This window comes from Agelaius tricolor, unplaced genomic scaffold (genome assembly GCF_023055355.1).
Source record: "Agelaius tricolor isolate 1412-34295 unplaced genomic scaffold, bAgeTri1.0.p SCAF_17, whole genome shotgun sequence".
NCBI lineage: Eukaryota > Metazoa > Chordata > Aves > Passeriformes > Icteridae > Agelaius > Agelaius tricolor.
The window spans coordinates 11,050,949-11,069,723 of NW_027269277.1; positions in this window are offsets into that span (position 1 = coordinate 11,050,949).

Here is an 18,775-nt window from a genome sequence, read left to right on the forward strand (position 1 = left end):
AGGAGAAACAGCACTAGTCTAAAATTTGGCCCCATTGATTTCAATATCCAATTCTTGCTATAGTACATGAAACATCCTGGGGAAATTTCTGGATAGAGTATAGTGATTAATCTCATCCAAATTCATGGACTTCAGTACATTGCACTCACAACTTAATAATTCAGTCCAAGTTCTATTTTCTGCAATAGCTTATAGAACCTTGTTTTGTAAGCATAAAGTTTAACCATTTTTAACTGCAGAGGCAATAATGGTGCTTGTCAAGACTTGCTGGTTTCTAAATACCCACACTGGCACCTCACCATGCTGAATCATTACACCTCATTCCCAAATCATTATACCACACTCCCAGAGTCACATTGCTTTGTTTTATGTTACTGAAGTATAAGAATGCAACACAATTCACCTGTCACAGAAAAGAAACTGGAAAACAGCATTGGTTTTGAAAATGCAGGTTAGGGAAGAATCTGCACGTCTCCAAGCCTGTACCTTTCAAAATGTGCAGTTTGGGATGGCTTTCTAAAATGGCCTTGACATTTTGTGAGCACCCACAAACAAGCATTGTGAATTATTTTGTTCATTTCACATCCAGGATTCAATGCCTTTTCAAGCACTAAAAGCATACACTGCTGCATATAAACTTGAAATAATAGAGCTTTGAACTTCTCATTGCCTGCTATTGAAATTGCAGAATTACCACAGAATTGAAAGGCTTTAGAGATCAAAAATGTTCAGTCTTAACTAGAACAGCCACTCAAAACCGCGTGACACCTGTTGACAATGTCAGTGAAACAAGGGAAAGAGCAGTAATTCTTGTAATACAGATACAGCTGATAATATATTTTATTGTGTGGTGCTAACAGAACAATGCCAAGCCAACAGCTGGGGAGGGAAACTCTGGCTAGATGGCAACAACGGGAACTTCACCAGTGGAAGAAGCAACCTGCATCAACAGACATGTAAGGAACAGACATGGCTCCACTACTGGGGCCACAGAAGTGTTTCAATCCTATGCTCTCTAAGTCTTTTAGCCTGGAAAAAATGGCACACTGAATTCATACAAGGTTGATACTTCTAATTATATGATCCTGTCATGTAATTTGACATGTAGAATCATAGAAACACATTCTCTCTAACTTACATCCTACAGGTCTCAACAGCATATTCTAGACTCTGCAGTAAATTACTGCAATGTCAGTGGGTGAACTGCAGGGGACAGGTGAACAATCTATAGCAAAAAAAATTGAATAAACTGCCTGTAATTAGAGGCTCCAGCATCTATTCACTAGGATCAACTTGATTCAAAGTAAAGATTGCCTTCATGAAGCTGAAGTAGTACTTGGGTTGTAGGAAATTACATCTTTTGTGTTTCAGATACTTTGGGAAGATCTCTGAAGACAATGTGGTGCTTAATAGAGATGTTTGTTCTTAGTTACCTCATCTATTTTTGTTCTAATTTTCTTGTAATTGATTCAGTGTTCTGGGCATTATGAACCTTTATTTTTTTTCCCTATACAGTGTGCCAATCTCTCATTAATATCAATGAGATATGTGTATGCCTCAAAAGCCACTCAGCACATGGCAGGATTAAGATACAGGAGTATTGAAATAGATCTTCCAAACAGACCTGTAGCATTTAGCACTGCAGTGGCATGTTCTGTGCTATTTGTATGCCTTGCTGAATCTTAACCACAAACTTCACTGAATTCCCTACAGAGGAGAATGACTATGCACCTTACTTGTATACATCAGAATTCTGAGGCCAGCTGAGGATTTATGTTTTCTGAAGAAGCAAGGGAGATAACTCCAGCTGGGTTGGAAAGGTAAAGCTAAACCAAGAGAGACAGAAGCAAAGTACTGCATCACTAAGGCAGTGACATCCAGTGAACAGATTGAAATGGGTTAGAAAAATAAATGGAAGTCTGAAAGCACAGTGTGGAGCTATGGATCCAGGCTCTTATAAAAGAGTTATGTCATACAAAGGAAATAAAACATCATTTGACTTACATTCCTCACCATGCCATCCATTACAGTGGTGTTGCCAGACAAGAGCTAGAACAGATTTAGCCCCGTGCAAGTTGTCTTCCAAATGCTAGTACATAAATTATGATCTTCTGTCCCATTTGAACACTCAAGTGGCACTGAAGATATTTGTGCCTCACAGTCTCACTCTTCCACCAATATGCAGAAATGGGAAACCTCAGGCACCCACATTTACAAATTAAGCAAACATTATTCTGTAACAAATGACTACACACTTGGAAATTATTTTAAAGCAATCTGAAAAACAGCCTACAGGGGTTCTCCAGATTTATTGCAAAACAAAAACAACATTAAACCACAAAACATAGAGAAAAAAATAACATCATTTCCCATATGTTCAATGTGTGCAATGGATATACAGCCCTTTAAGTAGCAATTGTAATAAAGAAAAGTCATCTGGGTCAAATGGCATATTTCTATTTATTATTAGCATTATTTAAACTATACTTAAGGTGTACAGAGTGTTCTAAAAACAAATAAAAAACTGACAAAGCCCTTTCCTGAAAATCATACAACACGTAGCAGGCAAATCAAAGCAAAATAACTTTTAAGTTTTTGCAGTGAGGAAAAAAGTGTCACAACAAAAACAGGTTTCAAAGTTTTTGGCTGTGAAGTGAAAGGCTAATTTAAGGGTTTTTTTTCTTTTTATTACAGAAAAAGCAGCAGTCTGCATTCAGATGGGCTCCTCCGCTAACACAGCTGAAGCTACAAACAGGACTATCTCTAATACTACCAAGCAAACATAAAACAACAAGGAGCCCCATAAAACAAGAGAAAGCTCAGATCTCATTTGTTGGGTGCCAGCAGTGCACTTTATATATTTCAGAGGAGCTCACACAGAATGAAGCAGAGTTTCAAGGCAAGGCTCAGATGATCCCCTGTCGTTAAACTAACACAGAGTATTTTATTAACCACCTCTGCATTGGCTACAAATCCTGTCTGGGCTGTTCCCAAAGTGCTGGCTGGCCCACAGCAGCAGAAGAGACCTGTGTGCCCTGTCCTTGGCCCTGGGCTGGTGACAGAGCAGCCGCTCTCCTGCTTCCAGAGAGTTTGTAAACACATTTTGAGGCTGCTCCTCATCCCAAGCTCGGAGGGACTGACCCCAAGGGACACCCCCTAAGGAGCCCTCACCCTAAAGGGGAGGCAGCAGGGCACTGAAACTCTTCAGCACAGAGGGACCAGGTGACAACAACAGGTCTGGACAGCTGGAGGCCTCCACAAGCGTCTTATGTTCAAACTAGATAAGAATGTGCAAGGACACTTAACTGCTCAAGTATCAGGTCAGACTTTGCTGGGCCTGACACAATAAAGCCAGACTTCTTGTCTGTGAAACAAGTACTTTTTCTTGCATGCAGATGAACTCCTCCAAAATACATAAAAACTAATCTCTGATACCTCAGGGCATAGCAAGATATAAAGGAAATCCAGAATGAATGGAAGTGTTACAATTTCACTGTAAGAAGCAGGGCACATAGACTGCTGGGGGGTACTTGGGAGGAACCACAGACACAACAAACCTTTTCAGGTCTGTGTAACCTATTTATATATATATATATATATATATATATATAGCACAAAGAGGCACACACGTGTATACATACATAAAACCAAAAATACACACTAAAGCATTCCTCTCCTATTTTTTCCTTCCTCCTTCATTGCTAAAACACAATGCACAAAGAAATCATTTTCATTTACAGAAGTGCCATACATAAAAAAAATAATTAAAACATTAGATTTTTCCAAATAGATATGATGCAATAAACAGAACTCAGCCTTTAGTGAAAGGAAAAAAAAAATCCCTCAGACTAACCTTACTAATATGGAGAAGACCAGCTTCCAGGCCTTCTAACTGATTTTTATGGTACCATCATACTTTTGTCCACCTCATTGTTATTCTCTCCCCAGCAGCCTGTATTAACTAGTCCACACCACTGGAAACATCACCTCCAGCCATGCTCACGGGTGCTGATTTTATTTCTCTCAGTAATTTCTTTAATGTTGTGCGTGAGTACAATACCCAGTATTTCAGCTCAGATTTACACAACAACTCTGCTATTTCCTACAATGCAAGTGCATTTCTCCAAATTGGATTTCTGAATATAATGCAAGAACATTTTGCTTACAAAAAAACTTTGTTTATTAGCAACATAAAATTGTCAGTTGTTTATGCCCCACTTGTAAATACTGGGGCACATTAACATAAACTTGCCAAATGGAGGGTGGGGGAAGAGTGGGATATTTACCTTGCAATCCTTCAGCAGGAGACAAAAAAAAAAAAAAATTAATAAAATGAAGCATGGTGGGAAGAGTTACTCTTCATTCTTGTAATTCATCCCTGGCTGTGAAGAGGAGACACATGGCCTGGAGGACATGAGCGTGGCCAGATCTCCTCCTTATTTACTGCCCTGAGCCTGGGCCGTGTTTGCCAGCTTGACTTTACAGGAGAATGTGTTGGCTCATCTTGTGAAAATATACTGTTAGGCTATATATTTTAAATGCTGTCTACCCTCCTTGTAAGATTCAAGACCTAATCAATCCTTTATGTTATAACCAGGTGTAAGTCATAAAGGGGTTGTTATTACAAAATTTTATGGAGTGAGGCGCTTAGGTACTCATGCAGCAGAGAGGTTATAACATCCACTGCACCCTCATGTTTTCAGATACTGCTGTCAAGATTTCTACCTACTGGTCAATTTTAAATATTTTCCATTAATCTGAACTCACTGGTTTCAAATTTGAGAGTTGCCTCTGCTGCTGGTTCATTAGAGCAAAGTCCTTCAGCCCCAGAGGGAGCTGTGTAAGGCTCTCCAGGATGCTTCAGCACAGAGGCCAAAGCTCACTGGAGTTTGCACCTCTGCATTTAAAACCCAAATAGATTCCCTCCTAACTGGATTTTATATGCACTTTGTGGATGGATGTACCTATGGTGTTCAAGCTGACCTCTCACAAATTTCCTGCAACAGTCTTTGCTCCCCTCTCCAAATTCCAGCAAGCCCTTAAGTACCTTCAGTCCCCCCACCAAGCCCCACCTTTGGTGGTGTCTCACTCTGCTATTTTTGTCCCAGGTGATTCTGACTCCTCTGGAATTTGACAGAGTAGTTGTAACTGAAAGGATTCAGTTCCCACCCACACAAATTGAAAAAAAAAAAAAATTAGGGCAAGACAAGATACCAGGTATCCACAGTGCTATAACTATTATCTTGATAAAATAGCAGGGACACACATTCTGCCTGTCACAATTAAGGTGATAAATGCCTGTTTCTTTGAGGCTTGTTTGGAAGTCAATTATGCAGATTATTTCTAGAATACAGACAGATGGTGTTTTCCCCCATATGAGACAATCAAGTTGAACTTTGATATGTGCATAAAAATACTGTAATTTGTCAAGCTCCAATGGGGCCATTTTATCACAGATAACCAAAAGACTATATGGATTTTTGTATTTGCCTCTTTTCGATTAACACAGCCTATGTTTCTTTTTATTCCAATTTTTTTTTTAATGAAAGCTTTGCTATGTTTCATCTTGAAGCCAAATATTGATCTTTCAGTTTAGTCTTCAGGTTTTGATTAACGCAGAAGGTTGCCAAGTGAATGGCTTCTTGTTTGTTTTCTGTTAATTCTTTTTTTATTATTCACTTGCTGCAGTAAATCTTGCTTTTATTGTCCAACCACTGAAAAGAAAAAATGGATTGATTTGAGCCCCTAAATAATTTACAAAGCAGAGCTTTTTGAAAAGACTGATGCAATGTTCATTTTTTCCCTTCTCTTGTTGACAATAGAACATTTTTGATTGACTTGAAAGGAAAAAAAGGAAGATTGATTTTGACATGTTAATCATGGTTTAATTTGACTAAAGCTTTAGAAAATGAGTGTTTAGTAAGATATTTTTAACAAAAGAAAAATAAGCTGTTGTAAGTGTGAGAATTATTATAAATATTTTCCTTGCTATTATCATTCTCTATCAGGCTAAATTTCATGCTCCTGTTTAAAAACTGAGTAATATTCCTTTTTTTATTAACAAACGTTCTGACAGTCTGAATACCTCTTCATCAGCTCCATAAGAGGTTTGCTAAGCAACAAAAACAAGTAGAAAAGCTCTGACAAATGTAGGAAAGAATGGTCTGAAACAGACTGAGAGACAAAGATCCTATTTCCTGCAGAGAGTTTTTCATATCATTGTGGGCAAACACTTGGGCTCCCAGGGAAACACAGCCAAGGCAAAGCTCCAGCTCCATTCCAATCCAAACCAGGGATGCCTCTGCTTCCCAAGGAAAACAAGACCTCATCCAGGCTGTACAAATTAACTGATGTGCAAGTTCAGAACACGTGCAGCCCACCACAGATGCTGTCCCTGCCCCTCTGAGGCTGAGCGTTGGAGAAGGTAAGGCAAACAACTTCTGCCTACTCAAGGAACGTTTTGAGGTCTCTTGATGGAAACACCAGGTATTATTCTGAGAACTTTTTGGATACTTGGCAACACTACCTGGAGCATAAATAGCTGGTAAAAAAATCACATAGTTTAGATGCAGACAGGCATCAAGCCAACAGGTATTTATGTGGAACATTGTACCTACTTCAGCTGTCAGAGGCATGAGGTGGATTATCAAGGTTCACAAGGAGCCATGGATATCAGAGTCTCTGAAACTCACAACATTTCTGCAAGACACATAAACAGGCACTTCAAACACCTGCTCTCCTCAATCTACTTGCCAAAGTACCTGAATATTTTAAAAGTTTCCATTCAGCCTGAAAGAGCAATTTCAACAACTTCAGCTTTGCCAAGTCAGAAAGTTGCTCTCAGGATATTAATGTTACCAGCTCTGAGCCCATCCAGCTTCCAAACAGCAAAATGCTGCACAGTAACCTACCAGCCATGCTGGGCTGGGCACTTAGCAGTGAACCTGTCAATATTCCAAGCATCTTTTCTGTTCTGGGGATTGTTTAATGTCTCTGGATATGCACTACCTTCATTAGAGATCATGCAGTTCATTAAAGACCCTCCAGATTTTCATTGGCCTCAGATTTTCACTAAGAAACCTGGATCCATATAAATAAAATATTATGTGAAAGTAATAAATATTTAGGTTTTCTCTTGCAAATGTCCTACCTCATTTTCACTCCAATAGAATATAGTACCAGTAAGTACTCAGGGGTCTGGAAATGCATTGTCACAGCTGCCAGATATGCAGGTGTACGAGCTCCATGTGCTAAAGAGTATAATGGTCTTCTCTTAAAATACAAATTAAATTAGGCCATTATCCCAGTAAAGTTCTGATCATCAATATGACTATTCTGATAGCAAATATCACCACAGAAGTAGTAAAAGCTGAAGACATGCCTAACTGTTCTGGACTGGAGCCTAAATTAGATTTCCAAATAGAATAACATATGCCTTGAATGTTAAGCTCCCCCTGAAGTCAACACTATCCTTATGGACTACTTTGTTTCAGACTTTGCATTTTCTTAGTGAAATCATAATTTTAACAAAACACAATCTCTCTTCTAGTCATTAACAACTTATTAAAAAAAAAAAAAAAAAAGCCCTAAAAAGGAGCAAGCCATGTGCCTTTCAATCATGAACTCCTATTACCTCTCCATTCTATCCAGATGTTACTGGGACTAATAATTTTCCTCATATGAATAATATGTGTACATGGTAAGCACAAATTTATTCTAGGACTGCTTCCCTTGATGCTCACAAAAAACTTGTCGAAGTGGTGAGATCTCTGCAAAGGTCAAGAAGGCTAAATAACAGGTTATACTGAATTTGGACTGTTTATATGCAGAAAGAAGCCTGAAAAACATGAACTGTATGTCTATGAAAAGAAATAGACCTCATTTTATTAAAACTATTCATAGCAAATAGTTGCAAACAGGACATCCCAGTGGGCTTAACTTCTCCAGAGAATATGAAAATATCATCTTTACAATTGACTGTGTCTACTTTCTTTTGCTTGCCTCTTTAGCTGGAGCAGAATCTCATTTATGCTATTGGGTATTGGATCAAACATCACAAATGCTTTCAGTTCCTTTCTTTCTCTGCTTTGTCTGAAGGGTAGAGTTCACCACTGTCCTAAGATAAAAATGGACCTTCACCTAACCAGCTCTTCATCCAGGCTGTTAGTGCCCTGCAGGCCAGTGAGCTAACTGGGAGCATTCAAACACAGACACAACTGCTTTCTCTGCATTAACTTGGCAAGAAACAACATTAAAAAAAAAACAAACAAAAAAAACCCCACCAAATATGGAGGGTGAGAAGGACCAGAAACTTCAAGAGGGCAAGGACAGTGCAGTAGCAACAAGGCACAGCCTCTGCTTGAGGCTCCTGTTCTCTGTCCTGCTCCATCCTCCTCCCCTTCTGATCAGACACTGAGCCCCAGTCCCTCCATGCACAAACATTCAACTCAGCTGCAAAAGTCCATTGTAGCCCTTCAGTGTTTCAAGGAGAGAAAGCACAGAACATGAAAGGATGAAATACATGCTAACAGAGCAATCTACAAAGTGACAAATGTAAGTTTTTAATTGGCTTTTTAAAAGCACGCTCATTTTTAAAAGCACACTGTAGATGGAAGAAGATGCTAGTGAGGCGCATTTTCCATAAACCAAGTTAATTATCACCAAGCGAAATAATAAAAAAATTGATTAATTTTGCACATCCTTAAAACAAGTTGTTCTATTTTCAACTGTGTGTAAGTTTACAAGGACAAATCAGACCTTTGAAACTAACAATTTCATTTTTAAGGGTGTCCTTGAAAGATTGCAGCCACATATAAGTTATATAAGTTACAGGATACAAAAAAAAAAAAGCCCTGTAAATAACAAAAAGTCAGGCTGAATGTCAGAAATTGAAAACATACATGCAAGTGCTGCAAAATAAATTACTATGGTCAAAGCTGCTCCTTAGACTCAAGAGCTCTATGGCAATGTTTTAAAGGTCAACACTGAAGGCAATCACATTAGAAATGAAGTTGAAGAATATGAAATCCAGTGCTCAAATGATTTCTTTGCCCAGGGTTCTTATTAGAAAGGTAATCTCTTTTCTATCACTGTTTAACAACATATCATTACTATGTGAAGTGTTTTAAAATACCTGGAGTACTAAAGATTATATTTAAAACCAATTCATTCTATTACATCCCAAACAATACATAAAAATGGGAAAGAAATTATAAAGATGTTAATTTTACTGGCAATTTTGTAGCACTGCTTGAGAGAGAGGGCAAACAGCCCAAACTCCTGAAATTACATTGCAACTACAGGCCATTTTATCCCATGAAAATTACCAAGTGATGATAATTTCTCTGCTGATTTTAAATAAATCTTCTTAGACTCTCTCACACACTCTCCTTCCCACTCTTTTTGCTATTAAAAACTACCTGTGAAGTTCCCACCCAGGTGAATTTTCCCAAATGCCTGTAGCTCCACTGTTAGAACCATGCCTTGCATAATGGAAAGTTTACATGAAAAGTCAAGGTTTTGATGAATGTCACACTTGAAAGCCAATTAAGTGGGCTGAAAGGAAGACACAATTTCCCATTGTCTAATTGCCTCACAGCACCTTCAAGGTAATAAATTTGTCACATTGAATTATTAATGAGGAATGAATATTTGACTTGAAGCCTTGAATAGAAAGTAGTTCATTATCAGCTGGCATTGTTCCTTCCAAATAAAAGAGGGGCACTATGGGAGGTAAAGAAAGTTGTCAGAGAAATCTTCCCCTCTCATCACTGTCTCACACCCTGAATGGACCTTTTACAGCCTGTAAACGTTCCAATGAGGGGGGAAAATTATGGTGCATTTAATTCTTAATTCTCTTTGGCCTTTGCAGCCTGACAAATAAACTTCCATCTGGATTCCCCAAAACACACTGCATCACTTCAGACACAGAGATTGGAAAATTTTTAGAATTGGCCACATAAAAGTACAAGGAGCACAATAAAGCAGAGGTCAGTTTTAGGTTTATGTGGCTCTTAAAGGCTTTCTGTCCTATCTCCTCTGCAAAGCATTGCTCACACACCTGCTGAGGCTGGGGAAACAGGTAGAGCAGTATATTTATCCTCAATCCACAGTTTCTAAAGCAAATATGATGCACTTGGAAAGCATTCATTTCAGCACAGACCTTTCTAGTGGAGAAGGAGTCTCTGCTACCCATCCTATGCACAATGAGAGAAGTCACAGAAAAAAATGGAATCCATTGGTTTGCATGTTAGATCAAATTATGGAATTGAGCTCATTTTGGGCATATCTTGGCTTTCTCAAGGAATATCTTCCCTGCCTGGCCATGCAGTGTCTGGGACCCTGCCCTCCCAGAGCTCAGGGAGGCTGCAAGGATCCAGCCCCCAGCTTTGCTGCTGTACACTGCAGCATCCTTCACTGCATTGGTGGTACTCCAGAACTTTATTGTGGGGCACAGAAGAGCAGTGGAGAAACCAAAAGCCTGTTCCAGAGTGGAGCAGCTTTGGGCATTAACACTTGAGAAACCAAAAGCCTGTTCCAGAGTGGAGCAGCTTTGGGCATGAACACTTGAGAACCCAAAAGCCTGTTCCAGAGCTCACAGTGAAGCAGCTTTGGGCATTAACACTTGAGAAACCAAAAGCCTGCTCCAGAGCTCACAGTGGAGCAGCTTTGGGCATGAACACTTGTGTGGGGGAGGCTTGGCTGCAGTCATGTGTAAAGACCAAATCTTGTTCTCCTTGGGCAAAAGCTAAAGTGCTGCTAAGACTCCTTTGAGATGCAACATTTGCCAGAGAGATTTGCTGATCTAAAGAGGTGTTTGACAGGCCTATTCCAATACTAGTTTGAGCCCCTAGCAAGAAATCTCTCAGACGTTTCCAGCACTCTGTCAGGACTCTGTAGAGATGAGGATGCCTTGGGGCTCCAACAGCTTTAATTTTGCAATGAATTTGACTTGGTGTCTTTCATGTATACACCAGTAAGGTCTGCAGTAGAAACCTTAGAAGTTAATGAATAAGACAGGGAGATTTAGAGATTTGGGCATATAATTACTATAGCAACATGTGCTCTTTCTTCCACTACCCCATGAGATCTATTAGGCATGCTACAGTAAACCAAATAAATCACAGGTCACAAAACACAGCAATAAATCCTACCCATATTAAATTGCAAAGTAATTAAAACTGGTATGATATTTACATTACAAATTCACTAATAACATCAGAAAAAATTCTGATTACAAGTGCATCCAAAGCAACCTCTGTAGCATTTCTTCAACTACTCCTAACAAGAAGCCCTGCTTTTTCCAGCAGGGCCAGACATACAAAGGTTTTTAGATACTTAAGTGTGCCACAGACTCTTCCTAAGGTTTCATAAAAGATTTTTTCTTGTTTAGATCCCTAACACCACTCAAATAATCTTATTCTAAAAGTAAATTCTACAAGAACACACCAAAATGAGCAACTTCAGCTAAGTTTTTGTAGAACACTGAACAGTAATATTTAAACTGCTTAATGACAGCTTGAGTTTCCATGTCCCAGTCCCACCTCTACCCAGGGTCAATTCAACAAACAACAACAACAACAACAACAACAACAAAAAAAAAAAAAAAACCAAGAAAAAACCAACCAAAAAAAAAACCAACAACAACCCAGGTGCAGCCCTTATTGCTCCAGTACAAGTATTGTTGAGGGGCCTGAGTGGAGCCTGACCTCTCATTTCCACTGTGCCTTGTAAACAAAGAATCTCAACCCCCAAAAGCCCCCAGGCCAGAATCTTTCAATAGTGCTGAAACAAGAAGCAAAACAAATGAATTCCCTCCTATTAAATCTGACAGCAGTGAAACATTCATTATTATCCCTCACTTACAGGGCAAGTCAAGCCCTTCATCATCCCAGTCCTAATATAGTGCTACAGATAGCAAACAGTTTCCATCCTTTTCCAGAATAAAGCATCTGCTGCAGATCATACTCTGAAATTAAACTCAAGCTTTCATTATGCATGTGGTGAATTTTATTATTCCTTATTTTTCCACTTTGGTCACCTGGCAGCAGTGACATGTCCTCCTCAGGATGTGGCAATTAGACATCTTGTGCTAGACACTGACACTGCCCAGTCCTGGGCTTGCTCTCCATGCAGTGACTCCCAGTACATCACAAAGCCTCTATAAACAGCAGCCAACACCTCCTGGCAGCCTATGAAAAATGTCCTATTTTGAAACAATTTTGCCTCTGCGTGATGTATGTTCTGTTTTTCCTTTCCCTCGCTCTTCATTACTAAGAACATTTGCATGAAAAATAGCATCTCTCTTTTTCAAAAAGTTCAGTTGTTCCTGCTGCTGCTATTATTCTCCCTGCACTTGAACTCCTAATCCACTCTTTGTGTAGCTACAGTGGAATGCTGTGAAAATGACTGTGGTATCAGCAAAAAGAATAAAATGTAGCTGCTGATGAGTTCTCAGGAGGAAGGCTGGGGGCTTATTGCCCTCAGTACTCAGCACAGAAACCAAATGGGCAGATGCCAACCTCTAAATTTTGCCTCCTTCCATAGCAGTTCTCTGCCTGTCAGCCCTCACAGCTGTAAGTGGGGCTGGAATTTCAGCCTAGAGCCAGAAAACCTCTGCCTCTTCCCTTCTGCTTCACTCCCAGGGCAGCACAGACCACCAAAGTCTCTGGAGATGCCCCTCTCAAGTCATACACAAGCAAGAACCATCACAGGTGTGTGAGACAACCCCTGAAACACCTTTTCCTTTGCATCTCTGCTCAACCCACTCAGCAGATTGCAGCAGAAGTGTTTTCCTAACCCACCATTTTCACTCTGCAGAGGTTCCTGATGCTCAGCTCTCACCCCTTTCCTCTCTGTGTCTCTCACCTCCTACCAAAGACCTTCCTCCCATGCTGGCCCTTGCACTCAGCAGGGACCCCCTGGAAAACCATCCCAGAGCCCCCCTTGCTCTTCCCAGTCCCTTTTTTATAATTCCCCAGTGGCCACAAAGATCCTCAGCCCAAGGAAGTCCCTTTTCCTGGCTGATCTCAGCCTGTGCTGCCAGGACTGCATCCAGCTGCTGGTTCATCTCCAGCCTGTGCCTTCTCCTGGGCAACCCCCATCCCTTTGCACACTGGGATTCTGGTGCATGGATAATGCTCTGGTTTGCTCTGGCACAAAATGCAGTGCCCGTACATGATAAGCAAGGATGTTATATGGAAAGCACAGGAACATGCTCATTTCACCCATTTCCCACTGTTTTTGCAGGCCTTTAATCCCTAAGCATCAAGCCAAACAATGAAATTATGGTGAAATAAGATCTATTGGACTCTGACCAGTCATTTTTCCTGCTGTAAAACTAATACACAAAAACGTTTCTAGTTTAGAGCTGGAACATTCAACTTCCCAGGGAGAACATTTCTGCAAGAACGCAGCCAAGGAAATTTATCCCAGCAGAGAGAGAGCAAGAACCCCCTACATGTGGGAAGAAATGAGCCCAGAGCACTCTAAGTGTGCACAGACCCTGTGCTGTGCTGGATTTCTCCCTGCATGCCCATTCCCACACACAGACACAGAGCAGGCTCCCATCCAAGGGCTGCCCAGAGCATCACTGCAGCCATCAGATTGCTGCTCTCCATTTCCTTTTCCAGGATGAAATTACTCAGGTTGCATTATGGCTCCAGCAGAGAGTGAGGGGGGGAAAGAAGTCAGCAAGAGCTACCACATGCTGTAAATCCTCCAAAGAGACCTTCAGCAGTCACACTGTGCCTTTTCATTTCTTAGGAGGAGCCAGCTGCTGACTGCTATGTTTTCTGTCCCTACCACCTTCTTATCAGGATTACTATAATTGTTTGATTATTCCTTTCTATACAGTGGACAAAAAACATCAATCACTTTAACCCAATGCTTTTGGAAGTTAAGTTTCACTTTCCAAAGGTGGCTATCTGCATGAAATACTTATTATTCAATATGCCTTTAAACAGAATCTGTTTTTCCTAAGTGCCTGAACACTAGTTGAGAGCTCTGACATCTTCTGGTGATCACCAATTTTATTTTTTAAACACATGGTGGGCTGTATTCACCCAAGCACCTCTGCAAAACAGAGGAGATCCATACATGATGAATTTACAGAGCAAGGCTCCTCAAATCCAGTACCAGATGAACACAGAGGTGCAGGGTAGAAAAGAGCAGCAGCTGAAAGCCAGCCACCAGAAAAGGTGCAGTCTGCAAATGGGGAGGGAAGAAATGGCAGAAAGCCACAGGCCCACACATCTGGGTGGAAGGGATTCACAAAACCCTCCTTGCTGTGACAAAACCAGCTTGAATGTGGGGGGTGAAACTCCAACTCTGACCATGCCTTCCCACTAGTTTTCCTCTCGCTGGTTAATAATGCAATAAACACAAAGGCACAAAAATACTTTTAGGAAAATCAATGTTTCTAAGATAAAACATCAATGTAATTCAAACAGCCCGAGTCAACTGCCTATAGTAAATTAAGTTTAAAATTTTAACAAACTGTCATGTAAAACTGGTGGTGTCTGACAAATTCAATTACAATAGTAATACATCACTCACAAAAGTATTATTGATAGTGACAGGAAGATATTGAATTTAAATTATTCATTTTTATCGATTAAACAATATCTCTCCACCAAGAATGGGGCAAAACATCTGACAAACATTCAAGATTCATATTTTAGCTCCTAAAATAAATAGCTGTCAATCCACCCATGCTGGGCTTTTGCATATTCCCCTGCAGTAGATCCAGTCAGCAATAAAACTTTGTGCATGGAGAGCCATTCCCCCACGTTTCTTGTAGCTAACACGGAGCTGCAAAGCGCTTTCCCCTCCCAGAAGTCCCTGGAAAAGCTCTTTCTGTGAAATGTGCACTCTGGTGTGTCCCTGTGAGCCTTAGCCAGCTGCATTTCAGAGCAGGCATCCCAGGCAGGAGGGACACCTTGGCTCAACAGCAGCCACAAAATGCCATCCCTGCTGCAGCTCCCTGTGCCCAGGACAGTCAGGGACTCCAGCCTGAGCTTCATTCCTTGCCAGCAGCAGCAGCATCCCAAACAGAATGAAAGGAGTAATGAGCTCAAAGACTGAGACACACTGAGAACACTGACCCTAAGCAGCTCTAACGTGTGTATTCCAAGAAAAATAATCAGGGAACAGAAAGTCAGGCTGCCTTCAACGTGCAATCCTTCCCCTCAAACTATTACCTGTGAAAAGTCCAGGTTGTTTCATTCATTGTTATTTCATTTAAGTTCCTAGTTCCTTGCCCAAATTCTGTCCTTTGAGGTTTTCACTCTTATGGCACTGAACATCACACATTTAACAGGAAACTAAATCTACACCAGCAAAGTAGGTGGAAGCAAAAGAAACAAAAATTTAAAACACCGAGCCCTAAACCAAGCAACAATCTCTTATGGGGAGGAGGCCTCCTGCATCCAGACATGTGCATTTCATTGGTTTTGGAGACTTTTGGCCATGGGAGTTTGGACACATCCATAAAAGCCCAAGCTGTCTCCTACTGTAAGTAAGGGAATGTCAGACTGAGAGTTTGGATATTTTTGTGCTGTTAATAATTTTACTTATCTGCACAGTCTTAAGGGCTGGAGGAAGTAAAGGAGCATGAGTGTACCTCTGGGTGATCTTCATGCACAATCAGGGTGCCAGGGCTGCTGGATTCAGTCTCCAGCTTCCTGTAGGAACTCCCTCTCACACCAAAGCATTGGAACAAACACAATTTCCCACATGAATGTACAGGGTAACCCACTCAGGGACTGTGCACATCATTAACGTGTACATGAATAAATGTCAAGTAAACCTTTCATCACCATAAGGCGTTTTTGGTGGATTTTTAGGAGAATTAGAAGTTCTATTGCCTTTATCTAGATCCAAATGCACTGATACAGTGCTATAGTTTGGTCTGAATAATCTTATTTGTCTATATCTGACTAGTTTTATCTTCAGAACATTAAATTTGAATCCTCATAGCTTGAGCACCTTTATCAACATAAGATAACTAACATTGCTACTAACATAAGATTACCACAAGAATATCATAAGATTATCCAGCCATGAAAAAAAATTATCTTCTTATTCCAGACTGGCAAAACTTGTGTGCCAGTGCCAAGGAAGAGTTTTCACTCTCACACATGATGGACCTGGAGCCACAATCAGCACTGGCTGTTTGAAAAGCCCACACAGCAACTGCACATGGTGGAGCCCAAGGCAAGGGCAGCTCATCAACTGCTCCCAGGACAGAAGAGATCCATACATGATGAACTGAACATGATGAACACTGCCCAACACAGCCAAAACAAGCCTGGGAGATTGGTTTCACCATTAACCAGTGGCTCTTCCTATGTTTAATGTTAATGATTTTTAACTCCAAAGGAAGTATTCACTCCTGCTGTGGATATTCAAGAGGGAATGGCAATGCAGTGCCACAGCTCTGTGCAAGTGAAGCATTCCAGTGGGGCAGGAATACAGGAGTAGCACCATTTATTCTTTTCACTGGTCTACAGAACAAAAGAGAAGCAAATAAGATTATACTAAAGAAAATTTCTACACAGTTAACAAGCAAATTTATTTAGATAACAGGCTGATTTTTATAGGGTTTGTGATTTTCTCAGAAAAAAAGTCCCTCACCTGCCTCCAAGTGACATTTTTATTTCTTTTACATGAAGTCTTTTTTGTCTTTTGGTAGAACAAAGTTCAGCCAAATACCTGGATTATTTCTGCCTACTTGAAATGAAAAGGAATTTGTTTTATGTATTTGACCTTTGATAAACTACTATACAGTAAATCCTTTTCATTCTCCTCTCCCTGCTGATGTGTATTTGGCCCAGTGTAAATACAGCATCTTTCAGCAGCTCTGAGAAACTTCAACAAGGGACCATGGAAAATTAGTTTGTTCCTAGCATTACTATGCCCTTGTTTAAAAGCCCTGTGTGATCCGTCAGAAAAATACATCAAACAAAGAACCTCAATGTTTAAATGGTTCACAGCCACTCTACCAAGAGCAGTGAATCCTAGATGTTTCAATCTCTCAACACCTTAACATCTAATTTAAATGTCCTAGTTTTAGCACATTTCAGCTACTCAACAGAAATATCCTGAACCATTAAAAGAAATGGAACTTCTCAATCCTAATTCTCTACTCATATTTCCCACTCATCCCCTTCATACCAAATACTCAATGGAAACCTATGGGAGAGGCTTTGGATCAATCCCCAAAGGTCTGTAACACTGGAATAAAAACTGGACAGGATTTCTTGGTACCTTTTTAACCCAGAGGCCAGAATATTTATTTTTCCCCCTCTGCAGAAGATCTTGGCACAGAGAAGTTTCTTCAAATCAGGATGGACACAACAAGCAGTAAAGCTAGAACACACATGAAATTAGTCATGTGTAACCCCTCATCCTTATCACAGAACCAACTAGAACATCATCATTCCTGACTATGTTCCTGTTATTAGGATCATTCCTGACTCGACTTGGCCAGAATTTCATCCTAAGAAATCCTTCAGCATGTAGGCTTCTTACCTAGGTAACCTGTTCCAAAGATGTGCCAACAGCTTACCCCAGGCTGTCCAGTTCAGACTCCTGGAACTCTTGTGTCAGGCTCTAAGATTGCTTTCCTTGAGATCTTATACTTTCCCACTTAGTTTTTGAACCCTGGAAGTTTCTATTACCCAGCCTCTCTGAAACATGATTTTTTTTTTTTTCAGTAATTGATCATTTTTCATAATCAATGGAGTCTGGACACTGAAACTTGGGAAGCAAAAATACAGACTTCTTCCCAGAGCTGACAGTATTCATTTAGATTCTTGCAACCGGGGTGGAAAGAGTAACAGTGCACTGTCCTTTAAGCTCCCAGGGCTCCCAGAAATGCTGCCCTGTGCCCAGCTCTGATCTGGGCTTTGCTCAGGCCAAGGGAAGGTGCCCCAGGGTCCCTGAGTCCCCTCCCCTGCCCCCATGGCCCCAGCCTTGGTGTCCTCATCCCCCTGGTTCCAAGGGGAGCAGCTGCTCTGCTCTCCCTCTTGCCCTGCCACCTCCTCTGAGCACATTGATCCAGAGTATTTGTCTGGTCCTTTGCTCCATCTGCTGCTCAAACATTAAATGTGGATGAAGGCAGAGCTCCCAGACCACAGCAGAAATGCTGTTCAGGGTAAGATGCTACTGCAGTTCAGTTGTATTAGCAATTTGAAATGAAAGTAAGATGCTTTGCAGGGGATTGAAGGTATTGGAGATTTAACTTCACTTACATTTGGACAAAGAAAATAATTTAAATTTTCTTTTACTACCTCCCAATTCTCCAGAAATTCTTTGATTCTATGCTAGACTACAGGCTATAGATTTACATTCATGGAGATATTTTTCCTCTAGTTTGGACATATTTATTTTCTTTGTTGATCCAAGAAATTAAATGGGAGCAAAACAGGACAGAAGAGATTTGCCTTTTCCTTTCCAGAACACAATCACAACACCCGCTGATTACTGGACTTTTGGTTCAAGGTTGTTTGCATGAGCCAACCTTATTTTTCCTAAGAAAACCTTAGGGACATTGCTTTGGTATTTAGAGAAAGAAGGAGCTCTGTGCATTTACCACTTTTTGTTTAATGTGATCCCAGCACAGAACACAGATGAATTTTAGCACTTTTGGGCACATGGATTTTAGTGGGTTTGGACACATATGCTTCTTCTGCATGAAAGGCAGTAAAAATTCAGTCACAGCCTCATTGATCACTGGCCTGATCCAACCTACACTGAAATCTGTGGGCACATC